We start from the raw sequence: 6000 nt of genomic DNA, 5'->3' as shown, positions 1-6000 counted from the left end.
CCCATGTAAGCATACAGCAGCTAGGTACAAAATCATCCATAATAATTCCACAACATGAATGTATAAATGTACTGGGGTGGATTTCTTTGCGCAAACCAAGTAGAGGTAGCTTTTTAATCATGCAAATAATTATGTCAAACAAGTTGATGAAAACAATGCACAGTTAATCGTCGCAAAGAGCTCATCATGAAACTCCAAGTTCATCTTGCCCTTCAGGTTCTTCTTTTTCTTCCTTTAATTTGTAGTTAGCTGACACTCGTCTTTTCACCTGTGAGAAGTTGATTGCAAAGGCAACGTAATACCAGCCAGTATAGCCGTAACACGTTTAGAGGAGTTAAAAGGTTAGTGCGTGTTCTAACTTGAGTATACATGACTGTTATCAAATTCTCTAATCCTACTAGGGAAAGATGCGCGCACCCTCACCCCTAGCCATGAACTGGCAACGTGCGGGAATCATTTTGCTGTTTCGTGATTATAGTTGTGTTTCCTTTTACAATTGTAATATACAGAACAATCAATAGTTCAAAATAAATTGCTGTTATGGTTGGGGTCTGTGAAATGCAACAGGAAAAGGCTGGGTAAAAACGGTCATACGGAAAACCCCACTCGTGCAAAATAAACATCCACAAAAACACAAGTGTCCGTGGGAGTTTCACCCATGAATGCAGAAGAAGAAGAAGAAGCAATAGAAAAAGTCAAAAAGTTCCTACCTTTCCCTCAAATGCACTGTCTTTTCACACATGAGCCCCGCGGAGGATGGAAGCGGCGTAACTCAGTTTGTCAGCCACCTTTCGTCCTAACGGAGCAGCGAGTTTTATTGACTGTTTCAATAGGACCATTGACTGGCAACTACAAGCTTATTACTGTCAGCTGGCGGTTCGTATCAATAGTTCATGACATTATTGGTGTTGTCTATATACAGCAAAGAAGACACTGCGTCGGCCCAGCCGTGTCAGTGAGTGATGATGACTCGCTTTGATAAAACCATAGATAAAACCAACCGGTTTGAGTTTCGCGCGAAGACTGACTCGACTGACGATGAGCCGTTTTCTGTGTAATAGGAGATCATGTTCAAACCACTTCTTTGTGCCATATACACTTGTGACAGGCTGTTTTAAGCAACACATGCTGGAAAATGCAAAGTCTGTGTATGAGTGACCTAGTTTCTCACTTTAGTTTACGTACACTCACACCGTGGCGAAGGTCATACATATGGAATACGCTGGCATGCACTTGACAGTTGCTTTCAGTTTGTTTGTGTTGCACAAGTTTAACCCGGAATACACTACTAACAAGAAAATTTGCTGATTCAAATCAGCAGGTTCCCAGACGTTCCTTCATGTAATTTTTAGGTGAATGGTCAAAGTGGTTTCTTGCACACACTCAGTCATCTTACACAACAATGCAACACATGGATAGGATTAATGGAATGACATGTATTTGTCAACAACGAATCATGGGATAGAAAACTACAAAATGTGAAAGAAAGTACATGGTGACAAGGCTACACACACAATAGTGGAACATTGTTTAGGGGGTATATAATGTTACAAATAGCACAACAGTATAAAAAGGGGTTCAAAATAACTGACAAACAGAAGAAAAAAAAGTGTTTTGCATGCAAATGTTGACTTTGACGGCCATATTTTGACAAAAACGTACACACATTTTAAAAATAAATCCAAGCCACACCAGACTCTTTCAACTATTTACACCCCCGGTATAGGGGTGTGTATAGGTTTCGCTCGATGTGTTTGTTTGTTTGTTTGTTTGTGTTCGCATATAGATCTCAAGAATGAACGGACCGATCGTCACCAAACTTGGTGAACAGGTTCTATACATTCCTGAGACGGTCCTTACAAAAATTGGGACCAGTCAAACACACGGTTAGGGAGTTATTGGTGGATTAAGATTCTACAAGGACTTATAGAGGGACATATTAATGGTCAAAGGGAAATAACCACACTTGTTAGCAGTGCCTGCTCAGTTGGTGGCAGTGAGAATGCTAAGGACGGGGGTGTTTTTCCTACCTCGGAGGAATTTCTTGTTCTGTTTGTTTTTCTGCTTTCTAGAATGATTGGTGAATATGATGACGCATTGTCATTGTGAATTTCCTGTAGAATGTTTTTTGCCGCATCAAATATACATGACAAAATACGTAATGAACGAAAACTCAGAAATACCAAACGAAAAATCCCAAAATAAAAATATGAATATCAATCAATCAATATGAAGCTTATATAGCGCGTATTCCGTGGGTACAGTTCTAAGCGCTTGTCGAAGAGTTGTCAACACAGGACTAACAAAGAAACTAACATCTACAGACGGACACGAACCCTATCACACACTAACAAACCCTAGTAAACAAACAACTGTTTAACAACAATGTACACATCAATAGCTAGGTCCAAACAAAATAATATTAAGCACAAAGAAAACACCTCTCACAGAGCACAGCACAAGAATGTCTTTTGGGGCACAACACATCACGTCGAACATGAAAGTCGCAGCCAGCTACGGGAAGAACTGAGTCTTCAACCTACTCTTGAACGCGTCAAGAGAGGGGCTCTGGCGAAGCTCAAGCGGCAGGGAGTTCCAGACGGAGGGGCCCGCGGAGGGAAATGCACGCTGACCAGCAGATGCGAGTTTCGAGCGAGGGATGTGGAGGCGGAGAGGGTCAGCAGCAGAACGAAGGGGACGGTCGGAGGGCTGGGTGTACAGGTCCAGGGAGGATTGAAGGTACTCGGGAGCAGAATAAAGGTAACCTAAAGCCAATGCGTCATCATTATCAACATGATCTCCTGCAAGTGTGTGCCAAATTTCAGCACTGTACTATGCACCATTCCTGAAATATTTGCCTTCAAAGAGTACCATTCTAGCGGAATTTTTACTTTCGAGAAAAACCAAGACAAACACGAAAAATAATGCAAGCTTCACAGTACCTTCCTTTATGGCCAAAAAATGTGCACACTTTACAATACCATAAGCTGCTCAGTTCATCCCAGGGCCATAGGTCTGTCCTTCTCCTCTCTCCTGTTGCCCTGTCTTGGATTTGCTGGCCCTCTTCTTGTCTTTTCGGGACCGCTTCCTCTCCGGCTGGGCCGCCACAGTTCAGCTTGGTCACACCGCCTTCGGTCCTGCCTCACCTGGTAGTCCTTCAGGCCCTCAGCTGGTGTAACACCCAACTGCTTCATCACATGGGAGAGGTGGGAACATCCCTGATTGAAATGGGACACAGCTGCATTCACCTGACTGGCGCCCACATGCACAGTTTTGGGGCAGCGCGCCCAGATCTGTCCGTTGACGCATTCGTTGGCATTCTGCGTTCTGCCATGCTTGATTCTGGCCATGAGACCAACGTCTGACATCCTGTCATAGATGGGTTTGACTGCTCTGGCCACATCAGCTGACAGTGGAGTCCCCACATTGTCCTTGTGTGGTGGCGGCTCTTGTCCAGTTGCCACGGCCTTCTGAAAGAAGCACGAGTAGTCGGCGCCTACTGGACATTGCTGGTGCTGAGGGTTGTCGTCTGTGGATGAGCAGTGCAAAAAAGATGCCCAGGTGGCCTCCTTCATCTTGTCAGGTTTGCCCAAGTTCTTCATGATGGTGTTCCTGTAGTAGGACTGCAGAATGGTGCAAGCGTTTGCAGTCAGGGCGCCACGACGACGTCCACCAAGCTTCTCCTCCTTTGCCTTCTTTCTCAGCGCCGTCCCCATTCTTTTGTCGCAGTGGTTGACACACTCCAGCTTTTCAACCGGATAGAGGTTGGCATCAACCACTGCCTTGAAGGCCACAGAGTCACCATCGGAAAGCATTCTGGTATAACGCATGTTGTTTCTGCGCACTGACCTTCCCCACAAACGAAGGGCGGCTTCCTTCTCCATTCCTTTCGAGGAGCCTTCATAGTTGGTTTCACAACTAGGCTTGTGGTCTCTCCTCCATTCAGCTCTCTCCCCTTCTGTCATCTTCCTTTTGTTGTTCAGTGCACATGCCTGGCAGAATTTTGACAGCACTTCAAAATCAAGCACAAGTCCAGTCCCTACATCAATGACGATGCCAACCCCATAGTTTGAGGTAAAACCTCGCTTGTGCCAGGTTCCGTCGAAAGAAACGGTAACGTCCACCACATCAGCACCCTCATTTTCACCAGCACCCTCACATCTCATGTCAAATTTCATAAAGATCGGTCCCGTAGTTTGGTCTGAATCGCTCTACACGCACGCACGCACACACACACGCACACACATACACCACGACCCTCGTTTCGATTCCCCCTCTATGTTAAAACATTTAGTCAAAACTTGACTAAATGTAAAAAGGTGGGGCAGGGGGAGGGCGGTTACTGTGCCTGTATGGCCCTCATTGCCCTCAAGCAGAAGGCCTTATAGGTAGGATTACACCGATCTAGGCCAATCACAAGCTCACGTGTGACGCGTTCCTCCTTATATGGAAGTTAGCGTGTTTTCGGATTGCACAGCAAACGCTCTACACGAATCAAAACTGGCCAGCTCATTCACAGAGAGAATGACAGCGGGAAAGGGGAGAGAATGCTGAATCCAACGGTATGTGTCATGTCGGAACGGGGTTGGGAGAATTTGGCGTAACTAACAGTCAAACAAATGCATTTTTGGCATTTCAACACACAATGAAAATAAATTCTTGACACAGTTGGTTTTGAAACACCTTTATTTTGCATAAAATAAGTGTTTTATGTGAAAAACATCGGTTGAACCTGAATGAGAAAGGATTATTTGGTATAAATATGTCAAAATCTCAAAACTGACCAGTTGAACACACAACACGATTTTTGACTTCAGACGTGTGTAGCTCCTGGCTAATTATTATTACAATAAATGTAAATACTGATTGTTGCTAATAACATAAACGAATGATTTACGAAATTACTATTCTAGCAAAAGTAAATACATGATTGTGTCATTCAGTGGGCCGCGATCACTGCGTGGTATGGGAATAAAATCGTAGCTGAACACTGTGTCGTCTGCTTTACTCTGTGTTTGTTGTATCGTCTGCTCCAGTCTGCACACTAAGCGCTTACCGTAGCGGCCTAACACCACCGGAAGCTAGATGGTTTGCGGATGTCGCTCTACGGTTTTTTGGTCATATTTTTAGCGTGTGAGATCTGAGATAGTTTTTTTGTATTATATAACCTATTATAGTGTAATTTTGCATCATGCTGTAACAGTTTCAAGAAAGAATGACAAAAAAAATTGAAATACATTGCTGCAAACAACTAAGTTTGCCGAAAATTAGTTCCGGAATGTCACCGTTCACACAGGCAAATGCCTCCGCATAACCCAGACCTCTGGGTCTGGGAATAATATACAAGTATATTTTTGAGGCAGTCTATCCCCGTTAACTTGCTATCGCATGACTCACGGACATTTTCCCTTTATTTTACTTCAAACATACAATGTGCCACCCATGACCCCAAAAGTTCATTTAAGTGTCTTGCCCTTCAATGAATTATAACTTGTCTTTAGTATCATATTATCTGTGCTGAGAGTATGTGATATTTCCGACAAGAAAAAGTTATATAGACAGACATTGCATGAGAGATATCATCCTTCTCCTTCATGAATACCATCACGGATCTGCCCAGTCTTTTCCGTGTGACTGAAAATCTTCCTTGAACTTGACTAAAAAACCATACCAATAATCAACAACCACGCGACTTTCTCTTTACAGCAGACATGTTTCACTGAAGTACTTTAGCAGAGGAACACAGTTTCAGAAATAAATTCTGCCAAGAATGTCCCCTATGCACAAAAAGAGGTATGCTGTATATTTGTGGAATGTGTCTTGGATTCATGGCAGAATAATTTGCACAGTCAAGAAGGCACATCTTCTAATGAATGTTACCGTCTTGACTTGACCTGAAACCGTCCTTTCTACGGGAACATCTGTGCTCTTCTTTGTGATGAAGATTAATGCACTCATAGCGGTGCACGTTTGTAATGTGTTACTGGTTCATTAAAAAAA

Source organism: Littorina saxatilis, linkage group LG2 (assembly GCF_037325665.1).
Source record: "Littorina saxatilis isolate snail1 linkage group LG2, US_GU_Lsax_2.0, whole genome shotgun sequence".
In the NCBI taxonomy this organism is placed as follows: domain Eukaryota; kingdom Metazoa; phylum Mollusca; class Gastropoda; order Littorinimorpha; family Littorinidae; genus Littorina; species Littorina saxatilis.
This window is presented reverse-complemented; position numbering follows the sequence as displayed.